Here is a 22,855-nt window from a genome sequence, read left to right as displayed (position 1 = left end):
ATACTATGCCATTTAATATAAGGCACTTGGGCATCAGCAAAATTGGTCTTGGAACAAATCTCCCATGGATATTGAGACATGCTGTCATATAGATATAGATATATATAGATATATAGATTTAGATACAGATATAGATATATACACAGGTATAGATATATAGATATAGTTAAGATATAGATACAAGTATAGATATGTAGTTATAGTTAGTTGGTATTCACTTCTCAGATAATAAACTACCAAAAGGATGGTTCAATCTATTTCATCAACATCCTTCAGTGCATCAAGAAGCTTATTTGCTCTTCATTTTCCAGCTACCAACTCACCAAATGTTCTTTAGATATGAATTTATGGCCACATCTCTTAATGGCCAATACTTGTTGACATCCAATGCCAATACCAAGGCCAATTATACTCTTTTGGCATATTTGCAGACAATATAACTTCCTTTTCAAAGTTCTCAGAAAAGCACATCTTCTATCTTAGCTATAAAATCATGCTTTGTCCAAATTCGCTATTTTGATATAGCTTGAGTTTTCCAAGAAATTAGTTTTCTGTGGATAGCATTTCTCAAGTTGATGGGCAGTGGATAGAGAGGAATGAGATAATGGAGAAAGATTACATGTGTTAAAGTGCTTGCAAATGGTTTCCCAGAGCTAGCACAATATTTACAGAGTTCAATATTTGCTCCCTTTTGATACAAAAAAAAAAAAAACTTTAATCAACTGAAGTGGCAAATGCAAAGGTAGATAAGATGAGTTGAATATAGCTGAATTCTTACTGGCATTCTTCAAAGAGTTCTAAATTAATGGACCTCAAAGCAAAATGACAACTCAGCACCTGCTCAAATGCCAGTACCACACAAGTTCAGATGACTTGGCTACAGATGGGGACATCTTTGAAGCAATAAAAATGCATAATAAGTACATATAAATAAGAGCCCACATAGAATTTCACACAAACTTTAAGTATTTCTATAATTCTTGGCAAAAAAATAAAAAACACAAAGTTTTAAAAATGAGATTTACTTGCTCCTTTCCCAAATTACCTGGTTACCATCTAACTAGATATGAGTTATTAAAAGAACTTCAAAGTTTCTAAAATTTATTATAGGAAACTTTTGCACATGAAACAGACTGTTTTATGACAAGACCAACCTGGTTCCGTGACCTTGGTCCTACCTACCTGTGATTTACATAGAAAGGCCCAAAAGAAAGGCTTTCCATTTCGGTGACCCACACTGTCACTAGGATCAAACATTTCGATGTATTGCAGAGTGGCTGTTTTTTAAAGCTACTCATTTTTACCATATTCTTGCAGAAAATATTGGACATATTCATTAATAAATATATATTTTTCCAGAATATCTCTAACAGATTCAGTTTCCCAAAAAGTCATGTCTGTTGTGTCATTCTGTTTTGAGAATCTCAAATTTCCATCCAGTTGTTTTCTCAGAGCTAGGTACACTGTGCTCAGAAGCTATGGCCAGATTCCCTGATCCTTTTAATCAGGACCCTTCACTGAAAATTAATACCCTCTCTTGTGCATCCCTGGTTTCTTTCCACTCTAGGAAAAGACTTGACTATCATTCACCCACAGGCATCAAACTCATACTTGTTTCTTTCTTCCCACATCCAACTTTTCTCGTCTAGAATATCTTTCCAAACATTTTTACTGTTTGTTACCTACATTAAGTTAGTTCCATCTCATTGAAGATTAATAGCAATTCTGTACTCCCTATGTACTGAATCTACTATAAGCAACTTTACACATATTGTATTTGTTATTTTCCAAAAATTATTGAGGAACATATTATTATCCTCTATGTATAGAAAAAGCTAAGACAAATAAACTTGTCCAGGACATAGAGAGCCAGGATTAGAACCCAGGCAGTCTGCTCTAGTATTTGACTCTTAACTGTTAATCTTTTTACTGAGAATATTTTGGATTATTCCTATCTGAAAATACATACCACTGACCTAAATTCTTTCAGCATACCTTCACTAAAGTAAAACCAAATATTTCATAATATGATATGTCAGGTTATACTCTAGGGTTCCTAGAAATATTAATGAAATATTTGTTTACAGGATACTTACAGATGTGGAAATTGAGATGCAGAAAGGTCAATTACACACGAAGAACTAACCGGACTCCAGAGTCAGTGCTCTAACCATAAGATTTCTGGCACTTCCCACTGGCCTTTACCTATATGAAGTGTGTTTATCTTTCTTCTCATTTGTAGAACAATCTTCTGACCTCTGAACCTCTCAGCATTACCACACGGTAATGTTCTTTCCTTCATGCTGACCAAAGGCCCCTCAAAGATGCCTTTTTACAACAACTCATTTCCCAGGGTCAATTTTTCTAGAGTGAAGAGTGAACCCTCTAATATTTCTAAGTGAGAACTATTGAGTGTCCTCTTCTGGTTTTCTATATCCTATTCTCCATTTTGTAAAATGTTACTCTGTCCTATATTAAATTTCTGACCTTGATTGAAATTTGGGTACATTCTCTTATCTTTCTGAAACTCATTTTTTTCTTGATAGTTCCTACAAGCAATAAAACAAAATCCTTCCCAAAATCCAAGTTCTACCCCCTCCTGGACAAACTGAATCCTGAGTCTTCCTTCCTAGAACCACTCTAAACCCTTGATCTTCCTTATGCTCTCTCACTTCACACTACTTATTGTACCTTATCTGCTATCTGTCCCTTTACTGGATTCCACAGAAAAAAACCTGACTTAACTCCATTTTCCTTAATGATTTCAAACAAATTGACACCATATGACTCCTCACTATCTATCCAAGACATTTCTAGCCAATGTATCCTATCTACTCTTCCCAATTCTAAATCTTTTCCTCATAACTCCCGCTGGATCTCATTATTAGTTATGGAGCTTTTCCTAAGAAGGATGTTATACCTGCAATAGCACAGTATACATTAGCAAAGGCCTTATCCAGTTCCCAATTCCTCATTTGTGCCTATCTCATTATTCCTGTTCAGGAAAGAGTCCACTCCTCCCAAGCACTGAGTATCTCCCATGGTATTCCTATCCTGCAGAAATTGAATAGCAGTCTAAATTCAAAGTAATAGTGTCACCATCATCATATTAGCCAGCATTTATTGAATATCCACAATAGGCCAATAACTGTGCCAATTTTTAGATATAAGCCACTTCATTCAACACAAACATCTCTGCAATTTGTTGTATCATCATCCCAATTTTTACTGCTGAGACATCGGCTTTAAGACTAAATGACCTGCTCAAGGGACAGAGGATCCAGGGCCAAATCTGGGCAGTTACCACACTTTGCTGCCACTGTGCTTTACCACCCACAGAGTTTATTATATATCCTAAGCCCATTACTCATTAGAAAAACATGACTCACCTGTCCCTTCTGCATTACAAACTATTTCCAGTCCTAGTTTTCTTTTTTTTTTTTAAGATTTTATTTATTTTATTTGAGAGTTACAGTTAGAGACAATGAGAGGAAGAGACAGAGGGAAAGGTCTTCCTTCCATTGATTCACTCTCTAAATGTCTGCAATGGCCAGAGCTGCGCTGATCCAAAGCCAGGAGCCAGGCATTTCTTTCTGGTCTCCCATGTGGGTGCAGGGGCCCAAGGACCCTGGTCATCTTCCACTGCTTTTCCAGGCCAAAGCAGAGAGCTGGACTGAAAGTGGAGCAGCCGAGACTAGAACCGGCGCCCACGTGGGTTGCCGGCACCGCAGGCAGAGAATTAACCTACTGTGCCACGGCGCCGGCCCCCTAGTTTTCTAACTGCACAAAACTGTCTGCTATTTCTCATAGTATCCTTGTATCTGTCTTCAAATCCACCAAAATCTAAGCTTCGGAGGATCATGTTACTCATGCCCACGTCATCATCCTTAGCATAGCATCCATGAACATTCCAGAGATTCAACAAACATTTGTTGAATTAAAATATCCTATTTTTTAAGAAATGAAGCTATCTCTGTACCTCAAATGGGAGCTTTAGTATCTGAAGCCTACAAAACCACACTCCAGTGTGTAATAGCTGCTGTTACTACCACTGAGTATGCTATGGAGACTGTGCAACTGTTCTTATTAACCAACCAACTGAATTTGGAAAGCATTCTTTCTAACTTATATGTAAGATAGTGTAAACATAGAGAAAAAAATATATGATGTGCAAGAAGATGGTTGATTCTAAAGATCTGTGAAATATATCAGCATAGGCATATAAATCTTACTTGTTTTAAATTTTGAAATCAAAAAACAGCTTTGATTCTAAATGATGACTGCTGCATGGTCCTTATTTTTCAGTTGCTATTATTCCATTAAAGAAAAATTAAGATAATCTGGTTAGTTGGTCACTGGTCACTGATAACCTATCCTTAAAGGCTCATTTAGTAGTCCATTTAACATTTCATAAAAGTGTTTTATAACAGAAAATTAGTTTTGGGGGTAAAATTATGCAATATGTCACTTTGTCAAAATATATAATTTCTGATATGATATTACCTATTAAAGAAAAATGCTACTGAAAGAATAATAATTAGCAGGCGCCGCAGCTCACTAGGCTAATCTTCCACCTTGGGGCGCCGGCACACTGGGTTCTAGGACCAGTCGGGGCACCAGATTCTGTCCCGGTTGCCCCTCTTCCAGGCCAGCTCTCTGCCGTGGCCAGGGAGTGCAGTGGAGGATGGCCCAAGTCCTTGGGCCCTGCACCCCATGGGAGACCAGGATAAGTACCTGGCTCCTGCCATCGGATCAGCGCAGTGCGCCGGCCGCAGCGCTCCGGCCACAGTGGCCATTGGAGGGTGAACCAATGGCAAAGGAAGACCTTTCTCTCTGTCTCTCTCTCTCACTGTCCACTCTGCCTGTCAAAAGAGAGAGAGAGAGAGAGAGAGAGAGAGAGAGAGAGAGAAATAATAATAATTATTTAGAAATGCTGAGAAATCAGAGTGGGGTAAGAATGCAGAGCCAATCCAATTGTACCAAATGCATTCAATCAAGGTTCCTTAGCCAAGATAGAGGTGAAAAATAACTCAATGCAAAGGATCTGATAACAGAATTGTCAAGGGTTAACAAACCTTTCTAATTCTTAATCAAAAGTTTATATTCACTAATTAGCCTATTTTGGGGGATTTTACAACTGTTTTCTATGAATACCAGATATGCTCAGAAAGAAAATACTGAAATAAATGACAAATATGCTCATTGGCTCTGAGAAAAGTCCTTTTTATCTCATGAATACTCTATGTAAGAACACTTATTATATCTGCCTTCTAAGGTGAGTTAATTAAATTCTAGAATTAAGTATCTGAAAATTTTACCTTGCAGACATTTGCTGGCATAAATCTTTCTTGAAATCATGTATTTTTTTAAATTGTTCTATGAGTAAAATCAACAACATGGGTAGAACTTTGCTAAGGAAAAATTTGCTGGGAAACATCTCAGGTTATCCACAGAAATGAACTACCTCTGCTGATATTAAAGGAAAGTGGAACTTCTCATTCTGCAGAAAAGCAGGTGACAAACTTGGGTGCTAATTTGGGCTGTTAATGCCATAAATGATGAGGAATCACTCCCCTTCTTTCATGGCGATATAAAGAAGTGAAATAACCATGAACTTTGACTTTTATACAGAGATATCCATTACAAAATTAATTAAAATAGTGAAAATTCAGAGCAGTCTAAGTGTTCACCATTCAAAAAAAAACGACATAAATTGCATGATATCCACACCATAGAATCAGATTAAGCCATTAATGGTATGCAGAGACTATGTCATGAAAGAACATTTTATGTAGGAAAAATGACTTCTGATTTTTTTGTTTTTCTTTCCTTCATCGTATTTCAAGTTTTTCAATTATTAAGCAATTGAAGTTTTAAAAATTTTTGGAAATTTTCTGGTCCTCGGGATGCACTTTTATTGAACTGGCCTCCAGAAGGTGTGCAGGTGAGCCCTGACTGTCTACATCTCAACCCACTCTCAGGGAGACCAAAAGCCTTCAAGTATCTTAAGCTGGGAGACCAAAAAAGGGGTGCCATGATGCCTGATAGTTCAAAATTAAATTTTAAACTATTAAGGTGAGGATTTAAAAAAATTGCATTATATAATTTACACAAAAGCAATGCTGTCACCTCCTTCCCATACCTTCCACCACCACCACCACCCCTTACCCCCCGCACACGCCAGGACTGCACCACTTTCTTGGAGAAGTGGGGTGGCATTTGGAGGGCAAGGGGTTTCCTGACACAAGGCATCTGGCAATATTTGGAATGACTATAAAAAAAGAATAATGCGCAATCAAAGTTGTTGGCCACATATTAGAACTTTGGGGATGCTCCCTCCAATCGACTGCTGTCACCTTCATTGTTCCAATTTTTAAAACACTGAATCAAAAGCGCCAAAACAAAAAAATAAATAAATAAAAAATTAAACCACAGAGAACAAATAAAGCTATACCAAGCCCATCTCGTTTTCTGTTCTAGTTGGGTTTTGTCAAAAAAAGGTGTAACGCCACTGAGTTAACACTAGGCCCAGAAGCCTTTGCGGTGAAAGATGGAGCAGCCGGACTAGTCCTCCTCCTGCTTGTTGAGTCACCTTTGGAAGGTGGACAGCCTGGCCAGGGTACAGCTGCGGTCTACGCGGAGTGCTTGTGCTCAGCGGGAAAGATGATCTTGATCTTCGCAGGGCTGGGCACCAGGTGGTGATCTCTTTCTGCATCCTGTCAGCGATTCCCCAGGTACATGGTGGTGCCTCTGGACACCACAATGTCAACATACAGGTCCTGGCGGGGCGACGTCACACTTCGTGATGGCGCTGTAGGTGGTTTCGTGGATGTCACAAGACTGTATGCCCAGGAAGGAGGGCTGGAGGAGCGAGCCTCGGGACGGCGGAAGTACCCGTTGCCGATGGTGAACACCTAGCAGTCGTGCAGCTCCTGACTCATCTCCAGGGAGGAGGAGGGCGCATCCGCATACATCTGGTGCTCAAAGTCTAGGGCGACACAGCGCAGCTTCTCAATGCCATGCACAGTCTCCGACTCGGCTGAGGCAGCAAAGCTACAGCTGTGCTCCGTGAGGATCTTCCCGAGGTAATCAGGTTCCAACTGTCCGGTCCAGAGGAAGGATGGTGTAGAGGAAGTTGTGCCCCTCGTAGGTGGGCATAGTGTGGATGACTATGTGGTTGGAGTCTGTCGCAATGCCAGTGGTGCGTCAAGAGGTGTACAGGGACAGCATGGCCTGGATGGCCATGTACATGGCTGGAATGCTGAAGGTCTGGAACATGATCTGGGTCATCTTCCCTCGACCTTTTTCCCAACAAGTAATAGAATCATGTCTCCTTACCTTCTCTCTCTTTTCCCTTTTGCTTCTCCATAAGCCAAATTCTGTGAATTCTTCATATGTTGCCTCCCCGACAAAATCTTTCTTGCCTGTTTCTACACTGGTGTGCCTCTGAGAATGCCCTGGGTTGAGGAGTTTGCTGGGGTGAGTAGCTCTTGAAGGCTCTCTTACAGATCCTTTGCCTTCCGTTGCATCCTTCTTCCTACTTTCCTCAAACTTTCTTTCCCCACAAAGTTGGCAGCTTGAGTGTAAAAAACCTCACAAAGTTCAGAAGGCAAGAATAGCCATGGCAAAGCCTACCAAAAGTAAGTAGCTGATTCTACAAAGGACACATGAAAAGAGACCAGACCAGAGGAGCTTACTGAATGCAGAATGGGTCCACGAAAGCAAAGAATTCTTCAATAGTATGATTAGTGCAGGAAGTGACCAGAGGTTTAAAGTCTTCAGAAAAATATGTAGCCTAAAGTGCTATTTACACAATAGAGATCATGCATAAGGCATTCATTGATAGTCAATATCCTTAGAAAATATTCCTGAACCAATAAATAGTTATATATAATCATAACACTTGCTGAGAGTTGTCTATATTCAGACATTTGTTAAGGGTTTTAAAGACACCTTTCTTTACATCCTGATATCAACCCATTTTATAGCTGATAGCACAAGTCTTTGAGGGGTTAGCAAAACTCCCTGAAGGAAATGCCAGTGCTATGTATAAAGTCAGATATGTGTACCTTATTAAGTCTCTGTGGGCTTAGTGCAGATTGTTGGTATAAAAACAATCACTTGCTGTGCATAGTCGAAGGTACTTGTAACTCCAAGAGCTAGTCCAAACAATCTTTTATGGGCCCAAATTCATATACCCTGTTTGCAAATTCTAGGTAGGGGAATGAAAAAATAGCCTCTAGCCAAGCCACTGGCTGAGAAAGGAGCTAAAATGTAATATTCTTGAGCAGTGTCACAATGGGACGAAAGTTCACAAATAAGGTGTGCTATTGTCCCTCCTTCGTGGGTAATGAAATTAGCAGTGATGACATCTGTGAGAAGAGGGTTTCATTTTCCTTTTATTTATCTTTTTTTTATTTTTATTTTTGACAGGCAGAGTGGACAGTGAGAGAGAGAGACAGAGAGAAAGGTCTTCCTTTGCCGTTGGTTCACCCTCCAATGGCTGCCGCTGCAGCCGGCGCACCGCGCTGATCCGATGGCAGGAGCCAGGATCCAGGTGCTTTTTCCTGGTCTCCCATGGGGTGCAGGGCCCTAGCACCTGGGCCATCCTCCACTGCACTCCCTGGCCATAGCAGAGAGCTGGCCTGGAAGAGGGGCAACCGGGACAGAATCCGGCGCCCCGACCGGGACTAGAACCCGGTGTACCGGCGCCGCAAGGTGGAGGATTAGCCTATTGAGCCATGGCGCCGGCCTCATTTTCCTTTTAGATGTACATTACATTTTTCATTAAAAATCACAATAATCATATATTCAGACTACAGCTATGGAAAAAACAGCTCTATTTGCTCATTGAGATATGGCCTGGAAACTTCTGCCATTTGTGTTAAAGGCCAGGTCTGTTTGTCAACTGAAGCTGGCCCATGGACTGTATTGTAAAGCAGCTCCTCAGAAAGTCTGTCTCTATGTTTCATGTTGTTTTCACACATTCCTGGAGAGAAAAATGGGATGGAGAACTCAAAAATAAAGGCACAGGAAAGAAAGATTCAGCAGAAACATGACAGCTACATCAAGGATTTGAGCATGGGTGACATTTCACAGACTCATGTGGGAACTTGGACCCTGGTAAACATTTGGGGAGGTAAATCTGCTCGCTCTCTCTCTCTCTCTCTCTCTCTTTTAAATCAGAAGAGAAGTATTTTCTGATCAGCAGAGCTCTTATCCTCAATGGAGACCAGTGCCTGAATGCTAAACCCAGTGGGTATAATATTCGTCTGCTCTGTCCCAAGGACCACAAAAAGGATCAGCCCTCAGTGTAAGTTCAGATTCCCCAGCAATGTCTCTCACCAAGTAAACAGGACCCCCGAGCTTGTGGTGTCTCCCCCTGAAACTGCTCAAAGTCCCAGCCACATCGTGAGTCCCCCCACACCCTCAGTTGTTTTCACAGTCTTGATTCAGAAGCTCCACACAGTCACAAGCTCCTGTTATTTCTCCCCACCAGAGTCAGGAGTCTCCGCAAGGCTGATTGCCGGGCACAGACACAAGTTGGCGCAGCTGTTATTGTATGTCCAAAATGGCACCTGCTCTATCAGCTTGTCACAGTACACCTTTGTAAAGTGATAGGAGAGAGAGAAATGTGTCTGTCCCGTCTATTTTTTTTTTTTTCTTTTCTAGTTTGGCTGGTGCGCTTTCCCCTATGGGGCTTCAAGCCTCATTCCCTCTAGGCTCTTCCTACCACTTTTTTGCCAGTGTCTCAGCCATCGCAGTCTCATCTCACCTCACTTTCCAGTGCTGGTGTGTAGGCTCTCAGCTGCTAGGAGTCCCAAGCTGTGGCCGCCCTGCCCTCCACGGAGATCCACCGTGTCCCTTTAAGTTCAGTAGAGTTTCCTCTGCCATTTTCCCCCTAACTCTTCCCTGAGACTACACTACCTCCACTTTTTTTGAACTATATTCTCCTGGGTTAGAGCAGTAAGCTCCCTCCTACTCTGCCATCTTGGATCTTCCCCGGGTAAACATTTAAAGCAGCTTCTGGTCAGACTTTATTTTGAAAACAGATTCAAATAGGGCGGAAATATACACTCATAACCAAAAGGGTGTCTGAAGGAGCGAATGCTCCAAATGTTCTCTCTGGCAGTAGTTTTTAAAGGAGTAAGAAGAATCTGGGATCATTTAAAATGCTCGATGATTTAAAATTAGTTAGCATGATCAAGTAGGGTGTGTATTATATTTCCATCAGATTCACATGCGGCCTGAGGCTGTGGTTCCAAATGGGATGCTGGAAGGCAGCGGTGGGGGTGGATTTTGGAAAGGACCTACCTACGGAAAGGATGTTACAGGAGCCTATGTGGTCACAGGGAGGTCTCTAGGCTGCTATTTTCCAGTCGGGGTTTTCAAAGCAGTGTCCACATGAGATCCCTGGACTTTTTTTTTTTTTTTTTGACAGGCAGAGTGGACAGTGAGAGACAGAGAGAAAGGTCTTCCTTTTCTGTTGGTTCACCCCACAATGGCCACTGCAGCTGGTGCACCACGCTGATCTGAAGCCAGGAGCCAGGTGCTTCCTCCTGGTCTCCCATGCAGGTACAGGGCCCAAGGACTTGGGCCATCCTCCACTGCACTCCTGGGCCACAGCAGAGAGATCCTTGAACTTGAATTAGTGTCCTATGGTCATATATATGCTTAAAATACACTATATACTATAATTCTGCCACAGCCTAAGTTTAGAGATTTATAATACATATTAGAAGTATATTAAGCACTATAAAATTATGTAATTAAGAAAGCTACTTAGTTTTACCCTAATTCAAGATTTGTCATTTGTCTATGGGCTCCTTTTCATATTGTGCTATTACTCAGTAGCAGTAATAAAAATGAGTAACACTAATAAGCACTTACACTGTATTGGACCTTGTTTAGGAGTGAAATACATGTACTGACTCACTTAATCCTCCTGTCAGCCTAAAATGTAGTAGATATTGCTACTGTCACTCTTTTTCAGATGAGAAAATTGAAGCACAGTATAACTTACCTGATATCACTTAACAAGTAGGTGGAGTTGGCTGGATTCAAATCCAAGAAGTGCTACACCCTTGCCCAGCTGCTACATCACTGTGCCAATGTATAACCAACAAGACACAGGACAGCCATGACATATTGATGACTACAAAATGTGTAAGGTGATAAAAAAAAAAGTTAAGGCCATTTCTGCAGCCATTCCAAAATTTGAATAGCTAAATTATGTTTGAATATTTTTTGTATATAACTTTCTGAATTCAGCAGTTATTACTTTAGCTGATGAAGACTTTATGGAGATGATAACACATACTATCATTCTGTTGGATCAACTCAACTGGTCTATGATTTATTGGTCAAGAATGAAGATCTTCTCTTTGCCAATGCATGTAAATTATTTCCTCTTGCATCATTTTGATGTTCTCATCTTAATGACTTCTCTACTTATCCAGAATACACGTTTGCTGTTAGTATTTATCATTCTTCTGATTCGAAATTGATATTTTGGGGCCCAGCATTGTGGCTTAGCAGGTTAAACCACTACCCGTGATGCCAACATTCCATATGGGTGCAGGTTTGCAACCCAGCTACTCCCTGCTAATGTGCCTGGGAAAGCAGTGGAAGGTGGCCCAAGTGCTTGGACTCCTGCTGTCCATGTGATAGACTTGGCCCAGCCCAAATTATTGCAGTCATTTGGGGAGTGAACCAGAGAATGGAAGATCTCTCTCTCTCTTTCTTTCTCTGTCTCTCCCTCTCTTTCTACAACTCTGACTTTCAGATAAATAAATGTCATTTTTTTAAAAAAGAAGTGTAGTTTTAAAATAACAATTTTCTTGATTTAAACTTCTGGATTTATTTATCTATATTTTATTTGCTTCTGATGTTTAAAATTAGCCAAAGTCAATTTGAAGAAATTTCATAATATTTGTTTATTTATTAAATTTTTATTTCTGATTAAAAAATTAAGTGTAATTTGTTTAAATAGATTTATTAGAAGTTGTAGGCCTTTACATTTTAAAATCATATTTTATAAAGTTTATAATTTTAATCATTAAATTAAATGTAATAATTTAATAACCATAAAAACAATTTTCTAAAGTTTTAAAGATCATCATTTCTCTCAAGAACCTTCCAATCAAAGAAACTTAAATTTTACTTGACCCTTATTTTCCCAATACAACTGAATATTTTTTATTAAAGCTGGAGTCACTAGATTTATAAGACAAAGCATTCACTACATAAGAAGCTAACAGGATTAATTAGGCAACAGAGAGAACTTCCACTTTGACCATGGCCTTTCTAAATATGATCAGAGTCAGTGAACTCAGGGGGCTTCCATAGCCTTGGCAGCTCATGACAAGAGCCTAGGGGGATTACTGATGCCATAAACAAGAGTGTCAATTTGTTAAGTCAACAACAGGAGTCACTGTGCACTTACTCCTCATGTAGGATCTCTGTCCTTAGTGTGCTGTACATTGAGATTTAATGCTATAACTAGTACTCAAACAGTATTTTTCACTTTATGTTTTTGTGTGGCAGAAAACTGTTGAAATCTTTACTTAATGTATGCTAAACTGATCTTCTGTATATAAAGAGAATGGAAAATGAATGTTGATGTGAATAGAAGGGGAGAGGGAGTGGGAAAGGGGAGGGTTGCGGGTTGGAGGGACGTTATGGGGGGGAAGCCATTGTAATCCATAAGCTGTACTTTGGGAATTTATATTCATTAAATAAAAGTTTAAAAAAATACATTTAAATAAAAATTTTTTTTAAATTTCTATTTATGTACCCTGATACTATTTTTCTTCTAAATTTACGGCCTACTTACATGGGAAGTTATTAAACAAACTGTTACAAGCAAATTGCACTGGGACATCATTAAGAAATTTCTAGCTACGATAGGAAAATATTTTAAGTTTGATTGTCTGCAAGAATAAAACATGAAACAAAATTTTTCTATAAGATTTTCTTACAGCAGCATTCACTGTAGCTCAAGACACTGTCATAAGGGCACACCATTATCAGTAGATATAAAATGTTTTTATTTTTTTTCAAAAATTGATTTACTTTTCATATTTTTGAGCACTGGAATAAATTTAGCCAAAAATGTAGAAGCATATAAAATTATATTAATATTCTCTGACAGATTTTAGAGATTTAAAAATTCAATTTAAAAAAAAGTTTGAAATATTTCATTAGTGATGCTTGGCAGATTTTAAAATCTGAAACCTGGAGAAAAGTTATTAACACTAGTAGAACAACATCCGCACATGCTTAAAAAAGCAGCATGAATGGCTGGCGCCATGGCTTAATAGGCTAATTCTCCGCCTGCGGCGCCGGCACACCGGGTTCTAGTCCCGATTGGAGCGCCGGATTCTGTCCCTTTTGCCCCTCTTCCAGTCCAGCTCTCTGCTGTGGCCCGGGAGTGCAGTGGAGGATGGCCCAAGTCCTTGAGCCCTGCACCCATATTGGAGACCAGGAGAAAGCACCTGGCTCCTGGCTTCGGATCGGCTTGGTGCGCCGGCCACAGTGCACCGACAGTAGCAGCTATTGGGAGGTGAACCAACGCAAAGGAAGACCTTTCTCTCTGTCTCTCTCTCACACTGTCCACTCTGCCTGTCAAAAAAAAAAAAAAAAGCAGCATCACTATTTTCAAATACTTACTATGAAAACCTTGATAAGAAATCCATATGCATACACTATCACAAATATTGACAATATTGTACTGTCACTTGAAAGAAAAGGATGATTTAAAATCAATATATTCAGAAAACTACAAATCCCTTGACATGTAATCTAAAGAAACTAAATACAGGTAGCTGGTAACAAAGGAGGTGTAGTCAAACAGAGATAAAATAAAGCATGCCCCCCTTGTATCTAAAAACAAGTATGTGTGATGATGAAGGACCAGAGGGGACTGTTAAATTGTCTTCTTCAAATGATCACATTCATGTGTAGAATCTAAAAAATTAGATGATCTCCTAAAAGTTAAAGATATAATCGTAGTTACCAGAGGCTGGGGAGGGATGTAGGAAGGGATTCAGGAAAGTTGATTGATGGGTACTAGGTTGTAGCCAGATAGGAGTAAGAAGTTCTTGGGTCCTATTAACAGTAGAGTGCAGATATATATGAAGGTATGCAAAGTGAATATATATATATATGTATAATGTTAATTTACTATATATTTCTCTTTTTTAAAAAAAAAGGAGAGGATAGGATTTTTGAATGCTTTCACTATAAAGAAATGCTAAGTGCTTGACAGGATATATATATATGTATATATACACTCTTGGTAGTTAGTATACAATGTATACATGTAATGAAACATCACCAAGTGCTCCATAAATATGTACTGTGGGGAGCAACTCAGACTAGACTAAGTTACTGGAATTAAGACTTATTCTATGCATCTGCTCTCCCACAATATGGCGCTGGGAGAGGAGTAAGCAGCTTCTACGCAGCTGCCTCTCGCCAACTTGAGTGATGACCTGCAGGAGCTGATCCTGCTCCTGATTGGAGCAGAGCAGCGTACTCGGCGTGTGGGTAGCAGAGTTGGGACTGGTGGAAGAGGACTATAAAGGAGGAGAGAAACGGCAGGCACCAGGAACATCTATCTGAAGGAACATCTGAGCAGCCCCCGAGAGAGCTGGCCGGCGGTGTGCCGCTCCCCTGCGGAAGTGGGGAAAGTGGCAGGGGGCACCGCCCTTCCACGGAGGTGGAAGGGTCCATAGCCAACCCGGGAAGAACCAGCAGCAAACCCGGGGAGGGCCGAGCAGACAAAAGAACAGTGCAGGGTCCTGTGTCGTTCCTCCACGAAGAGGGGGAGCGACATAATGGTGCCATGACTCGGATAGGAAGCCTAGGAGGCATAATGGTGCCGTGACTCGGATATGAAGCCTAGGCAGGGTCCTGTGTCGTTCCTCCATGAAGAGGGGGAGCAACAATGTACAATTTTTGCTTGTCTGTTATGTTTTCCTTAAGATTTGTTTATTTATAACACAGATTTACAGAGAGAAAAGAGAGAGATCATCTATCCGCTGGTTCACACCCCAGATGGCCACATTGGCCAAGGCTAGGCCAGGCTGGAGCCAAGATCCAGGAGCTTCATCCAGTTCTACTACGTGTGTGCCAGGGGTCCAAACACTTGGACCATCTTCCATTTTTTTTTCTTCTTATTTTTCCCAGGCCATTAGCAGGGAGCTGGATAGGAAATGCAGTAGTGGGGAAAGGAAATGCATCTATATTGGATGCTAACATTGTAGGTGTCACTTTGCTATGCTATGATGCTATGCCACAATGCTGGGCCCTCTGTTAAATTGTTTTTTTTTTTTTAATAAAAAAGTTAAAAAATGAATTAGAAGTCAAAAAAAAAGTAAAATAACTTTGAACTGCAGAAAAATTACTTATAGCTATTCCAAGCACAAATATCTGATATAAAACATTATGTTCATGGAAAAGAGCTACTAATTTTTAAAACCTTTTTAATTTAGATATTATATACAAATTTGATACATAATATTTTGCCTAAACCTTTGTATTTAATTTTTTGCAATTTAAACAAAAAGGAAATGTATTTTTAATCAATCTCACATGAGTGCCTCTATATGATACGAAAAAAATTAGAATGCAGTGTATAATGCTATATTCCATCAATATCACACACAAAAGACAAAGTATACTTTTGGAAATTCTGGCCTAGTTGATTTGATGCACCAACATGAGAACACCATGGCCCTGGGTTTCTAGAATTCCTAAGCAAGAATAATAACCAATCTATTAATACCGAAGTCCTACTTCTTTCGTGTGTTCTTGACTTTGTGGCTGAATGTGGCTTTAATGAATCATCCAGTCAGTTCAGTGTTCTCTCAAATTGTGTCAGAGAATGCAAGAAATCTCTGGAACCCTGAGTGCCTGTGTGTGAGAAGGTGGAATAGGATAGGAGAGTGGACCTCAGCCTTGACGCTCCTCATCTCAGGGCTATTGGAATAGGATACTCGTATTTTCAATTCTTAGAAGTCCAGATAATATGGGTTATCAGAATCAGATCATCATTCAGGATGTCGGTATCACAACTCAATCTAAGATCCACAGCAGAACACCATAGAAAAAGGCAAGGAGGAGAAAAGAGAGAAGGAACGAAAAAAATGAGAGGAGGGAGTAGAAAGAGAAGAGGAGCCTAGACATTTCAGAAAAGACCCCATAACAACAACTGGTTAAACAAAAATTAAGCAAAGCCATTGTTTAGAACTGAGCTCCTGGACCAGGCTCCAGCAGCATAGACTAAAAGCAAAACAGAGTCATATGCTAAATGCCATCTTATCAAACCAAAACTTTAAGGGAGCAGATAGATTCCAAAACAGACTGGTCTTTTATGAAAACAAGAGGTCCCAACCTACCTGAGTCAGCTTAACAAAGAAGTCCCCCCTACTTTACCCTTACCAATAATAATAGTAATCATAATAATGTGAAGAAAGAGCAATCCAACCAGCTTCTAAAAGTTTGTTCTGTTTTCTTGATCCTATCCTACAAAACAAGCTCCTCTGCCAGTGCCCAGCGGGAGCTCTGACTATTTTACAAAACAGAATCTGCCCTGATTCCTGAATCATGAATAAAAGCCAATTTTATTTTTAACTAAATTTGTTAAAATTTTGTCTTTTTACAATCACAGCAATGCAAACTCTGTAGAATTCCATTTATAATTCTAACTATACATCATGGCCAGCTTGTGTCTCTCAGTGCTACTAAGGCCATTCAAATTTACCAACCTACTGAATAGAGTATTGTCTAGTTAATGTCACATTTTCCTCTATTTTCTCTCCTCAGTTTGTGCTATTAAAACAGAAAGAGTGATTTGACTTGTTTTATTTAACCTCTGAAACCCATTCCTCAAATAAAATCTTAGGAGAAACTCAATGAATTAAACAGAAAACATTGCATGTAACTATGTGTTGAAGCAACAAAGTAGCCCTACAAAACTCCTCTACTGCAGATATTTGAATTGTTAGCCGTGTGGTTTTATGAGCTTTTTTTTTTTTTTTTCAATTGAGAAGTGGCTCACGTCATGCATGTACCAGGAATTTATTCGTAAATAAAGCTTCTATGAGCACTCGTGGGAACATAAATTTTTATTTATTTGGGATAAATGCCCCAGAGTACAATTACTGATCATATGGTAGTTGCATGATTAGTTTTTAAGAAAGTGACAAAATATTTTCCAGAGTAGCTGTAACTTAATATGCTCCATCTCAATCTATGAATGTTTCAGTTCCTCTATATCCTTGCTGTTATATCTCCATTTTAGTCATTCTGACAGGTTTACCATAATATTTGTTGTAGTTTTAATATGCATTTAACTGATAACTAATGAGGTTAAATATTTTTCTTACATTTATTTGTATTCTATTATGAAGCTTCTCCAAAAATTTCAGGAAAGCAAGTACTATTTAAAATCTATGTATAGGCCAGTGCCGCGGCTCACTAGGCTGATCCTCTGCCTTGCGGCGCCGGCATACCAGGTTCTAGTCCCGGTCAGGGCGCCGGATTCTGTCCCGGTTGCCCCTCTTCCAGGCCAGTTCTCTGCTGTGGTCCAGGAGTGCAGTGGAGGATGGCCCAAGTCCTTGGGCCCTGCACCCCATGGGAGACCAGGATAAGTACCTGGCTCCTGCCATCAGATCAGCGCAGTGTGCTGGCCGCGGCGGCCATTGGAAGGTGAACCCACGGGAAAGGAAGACCTTTCTCTCTGTCTCTCTCTCTCACTGTCCACTCTGCCTGTCCAAAAAAAAAAAAAAAAAAAAAAATCTATGCATAGATTTAAATTTTTTTCACTAAAATAAACTTATCTTTTAACTCCATTTTCTATAGGTTTTTGAAGTATTCTATATATTCCTAGGTGAAATGTTTCTACGTGTCATTTGCCCATTTGATTTGGTTTGGTTTAATTAGGTGAAATATTGTTTCCTTTCAAATTCTGTATGCTTCCTCGTTCTTTCTTCCCTTTTCTTCCTTCCACTTTTGTCCCTCTCCTTCTTTTTCTTTATTCTTTTCTCTCTGTGTAAGTCTCTGTCTCTGTCTCTCTCTCTACCTTGTGGAGTAAGAGGAATTAAAATTGATATTCTTGCCATATTACTGTCTTAGAGGAAAATCATTGAGTCTCTCTTCATGAAGTAAGATGTTAATCGTGGATTTTTGTGGATGCTCCTTGTCAAGTTGAAGTAATTATCCACTATTCTTAATTTGTGTGAAGTGTTTACAATAAATATAATAAAGTGTTGTGTTTTATTGAATTATTTTTCTGGGGCAAATGATAAGATCACGTAGCTTTTTCTTTTCCAGCCTGTTGGTATGATGGATTTTATTGACTTATTTTCAAACACTGAGACAAGATTTCATAACTGGAGCAAACCTCATTTGGTCCTATTGCACAATTTTTCTTATCTTACACATTTTCATTCAATTTACTAATTCTTGTTGGAGATTGTTAACTCTTAAATTCATGACACCGTGGATCTTTCTCTTTTTGTACTATCTGGATCTGGTTTGATATCATAAAACGGGCTGAGTTGTAGTATTGTTTTTATTTACCTAAATTTAGATGTTACTCAATTGCCCATAAAAATAGAAAGGATACATAGATACATATACTGTCATATTTCAGAAAACACAATACAGTAGAGCAATTGGAATAAATGAACCAAAATTACACAGAGAAATATGCATGCATTTCACACTCTGTTGCACAGAAGCCATCTGCAAATAGTATATTCTATAGGACCCTATTTTTATAAACAACCAAATAGAGGAAAACTAATCTATGCTATTAGAAATCAGAATAATGGTTATCATTATTATGTCCCTGAAAGGATGGCTTTCTGGGGTGCCTACCATATTCTCTTTCTTTACCTGATGATATGGTTATGCACATTTACATTTTTTTGAGTTTTGTACCTAGCTATCCATTTCTGTATGATTGTTATGCTTTGATTAACCATATTCAAACACCCCCACACGCACACATACATCCATATACACTTTTTATTTCCTATTTAAACTTCCAGGGACTAGTAGCATATGTTTTATGTAAATATAAATATGAAAATAGCTGCTTTACAGAGTGTTTAACTAGAAGGACATGAATTTCATTGTTTATTTAAAAAAGAAGTATCATATATTTGATTCCTTGTAGGCTATAGGGTTGAACAGCTTCACTAGTGTCCAATATACCATCCCTGTGAAAAGTTCATGAGTTTTTGATATTTCTAGCAGAGAGGAACTAGATAAAATGCAGTTTTTCCAAGTAATAATCATTCAATATGCATTTTTTCATGTCTACTTTGTGCTTGAGCATAGTTATCACAGAGTATTCTTTATAACAATACTTAGCTAATTAAAAATAATGAAGCCTGATAGCATCTGTGATTGCAATATCCTTTTTCTTCAGTGTTCTGTACTTAAGAATGATAAATGAATAGATGTATAAAACACATAATGGAAAATAAAAGCCATGATTGCTAAAGTACATCGAGAACCTAATAACGTCCTGGTTTCAAAACAATATGCCGGAATGGTAGATCAGAGTGGTCAGTGGTACTAGGTCTTATTGTTGTATCAAAAGAACAAACAACTCACTGAAAACTATTTTCACCCAAGAGATTTAAAGTTCTAAAGTCTTCATATGTTTAGAAAAACCCTTGTTCCTTCTAAATACTGCTGATGATTTGTGAACGAGTATACTACAAGATGCCTACAAAAAACATTCACTGAAGGCTCTGAGGAAAAGGAAAACTTTGAACAAAATCAATCCCTCCAACTGTGCTACACAGTCATGATCCAGTTGCCCTCACAAGAAACAGAGTTCCTATTGATCCATTCACCTTTATCACCCTTACTTTCTGCTTCTCTACTTTGTTATTTTACAATCTTCAGAAAAGGAAAAGTTGTTTAAAAATAAAGTGACTACATGATACCTTACGTTTTAAGACTGAAAACATACAAAACTGTGATTTTATATACAGATTAAGTACCAGTGGTTCTCAAACTTTACTCTGTTACAGAGGACACTAAAATCACCTGCAGATGGGTGGATGTTGTGATACAGCAGGTTAAGCTACTGCTTGGGATGCCTCCTTCCCATGTTACAGTGCCTAAGATCAAGTCTACCATCTGCTTCTGATCAGACAAGTGAAAATTTGACTACTGCTCCACTGTGGAGGTCTGAAAGAGTATGTCTGGAGGACAGAAGATCCCTGAGGGCATCTCTTTGTATTACCATTCCTGCACAGCCAATGGGAAACTACAGTTAGGGATCAATGGGTTACAGAAATGAGAACTGTAATTATCATGGGTGTTTCCTCCCAAATTTGTTAATGGTTTGTGTGTACATGTGAATATATGTATATTAAGAAAATAATCTTTGTTTTATTTAGTGTCTTATTCATTTGTTTTTTGAAATAAGACTGAACTTAAGTCATTATTTTACATTCTATTTAGACTTATTTTTATATCAGCATTATTAAATTCATCTCATAGCACTTAAGTTACGGAATATCAGGAGAACAATGAGAGAGAGGGAGAATCTTCTATTTACTGAATCATTAACCAAATATTTGAGGCAGACAGGGTTGGGTCAAGCCAAGAGCAAGAACCAAGAACTCAGGAATTTCTTTCCCACATGTGGATAGCAGGGACCCAACAACTTAGCCATCCTCGGTTGTCTCCAGGCACATCACTCAAGGATTATTGACTCAAAGGCATGAGGAGCCCCAAGTGACTGAATGGCAGTTTCAACTCCCAGATCAATTGAATCATTTTTTAAAAAAAGATTTATCCATTTATTTGAAATTCAGAGTTACACAGAGAGAAGGAGAGGGAGAGAGAGAAAGAGAGAGAGAGAGGTCTTCCATCCTCTGGTTCACTCCCCACTCCTCACCTGGCTGCAACAGCTGGAACTGAGCTGATTCAAGGACAGGAGCCAGGAGTTTCTTCCAGGTCTCCCATGCGGGTACAGGGGCCCAAGGGCTTGGGCCATCTTCCACTGCCTTCCCAGGCTATATCAGAGAGCTGGATAGAAGTGGAGCAGCTGGGACTCAAACCAGCACCCATAAGGGATGCCGGCACTGCAAGCGGTGGCTTTACCACTACACCATGACACTGGCCCCCAATAGAATCATTGTTGTGTCTCCTAGTGAGAATATTCATCTCTCTGGAACTAAGTCCTCTAGGACTTAGCCAAGAAAATGACCCAAATCTTTCAGATTTAAGCTACTTCCCATTTTGATCTTCTATCATTTGCTCACCATCCGGGAGGTAACCGTAAAATAGCTTTTATTGTTGGTATCATGCTTTTATTACTCTTCATTAAATGATAGTATTTAGAAAAATTATTTTATCAAGTCTTTATGGTATGCTGTGTGCTAAAAATAACGGACAATAAGGCTGTGGGTTGATGATACAGATTTTAGACTTTGCAGGTTAATCCAAAAATTCTTGCTTTTTATTTCTTTTACTCTCCTCCGTATTTCACTTACTTATTGTTGTTGAGAGGCAACTCTGTCCCTACAATGTGCTAAACAGTTATAAGGGACCCAAACTGTTATACAACTACTGCAAAAAAAGATTCCAGCAACAAAGTATTTGCAATCTAACTGGTGCGATGATACTTTCAGGTATAAACCAATTAGCAAATAAGATAGTATGTACCTTATATAACAGAGTACTTCAAAAAGTTTGTAGAATGTGGAATTAAAAGATTATTTTAGTGCAAAAATAATTTTATTCCATGCGTTTAATGACTCTTCAAAAAGTTCATGGAAGGATGGGCATTCAGCCTAGTAACTAAGATACCCACATCAGAGTGCCTGGGTTCAATTCTCAGCTACGGCTCCTGATGCTAACTTCCCACTAATGCAGACCCTGGGAGGCAGCAAGTGATGTTTCAAGTAATTGGGTTCCTGCTACCCACTTGGCAGAACTAGATTGAATTCCTGGCTCCTAGCTTCAGCCTGACCTAGTCCTGGACAATAGAGGTATTTAGGAGTGAACCAGCAGATGGGAACACTTTTCTCTCTCCTTTCTTGCCCTTCTCTTCTTCTAAAGTTCATGGAAAATGCATGTGATGAATGACTCATTCATGAGTTTAAAATATTTTGCACCATAACAAATTTTAATTTCATTTTACAACTACTTTTAATTTAATTTTCACTTTACAATTACTTTTTGGTGTACTCTTGTACATAATAAAGGCCTATGTACCCAATAAAGGAGAATATATTAAATGAAAAAGTAACATTCCACTCCTCACTGTTTGTAAACAAAATATTTTGGCTTCTGTCAGTGTGAAAGAAAGAAAATATAAGAAATCACAGGCATCTTTTCTTTAAAGGAACTCAGAATTTAACCTAGAAATCAAATATAATATATATGTGACTACATATAGCCAGCGTTTTCAAACTAAATTGTGAAATTTCATATAGAACACATAGTGAATAGGTAAAACAAATGGATACTAGTTAATCAGCAAAGAATTATGGACAGGATGAGATTGTAGGTATATTCAGAATACCTCTTCTCATCTCAACCTCATCTACTATCTCCAAAAGAAATGTCTGTAAAATGCCATAAAGATCAGCACAGGATTAGCTTTCTCATATCCCAATAGATTCATTGGAGAATTTCATCCAATAGAAAGAGATGAGCTTTGGTTTCTAAGACTATTATTATTGCTTGATGCATCTGTACTGGGTATTTACAGTATATGAAATATGAGAGAAGAATCAAGCAAAGATAGCATAGGTCGCAGGAAGATCAATACTGTTCCTCAGGCCATTGTTCTTCCCCAGACTTGTTCTGCACA

General features: G+C 39.0%; 1 protein-coding gene and 1 pseudogene across 1 annotated transcript in view; both read right to left on the bottom strand.

Annotated features, from left to right (window-relative positions):
• Positions 1-22,855, bottom strand: part of DPP10 (dipeptidyl peptidase like 10) — a 1,526,588-nt gene that overhangs the window by 1,472,914 nt on the left and 30,819 nt on the right. The window lies entirely within an intron of this gene.
• Positions 6,633-22,855, bottom strand: part of LOC149127463 (actin, cytoplasmic 1 pseudogene) — a 43,475-nt pseudogene continuing 27,252 nt past the window's right edge.

This window comes from Oryctolagus cuniculus, chromosome 3, assembly GCF_051225735.1.
Source record: "Oryctolagus cuniculus isolate XC-2025 breed Fujian yellow rabbit chromosome 3, ASM5122573v1, whole genome shotgun sequence".
Taxonomy (NCBI): Eukaryota; Metazoa; Chordata; class Mammalia; order Lagomorpha; family Leporidae; genus Oryctolagus; species Oryctolagus cuniculus.
This window is presented reverse-complemented; position numbering and strand designations above follow the sequence as displayed.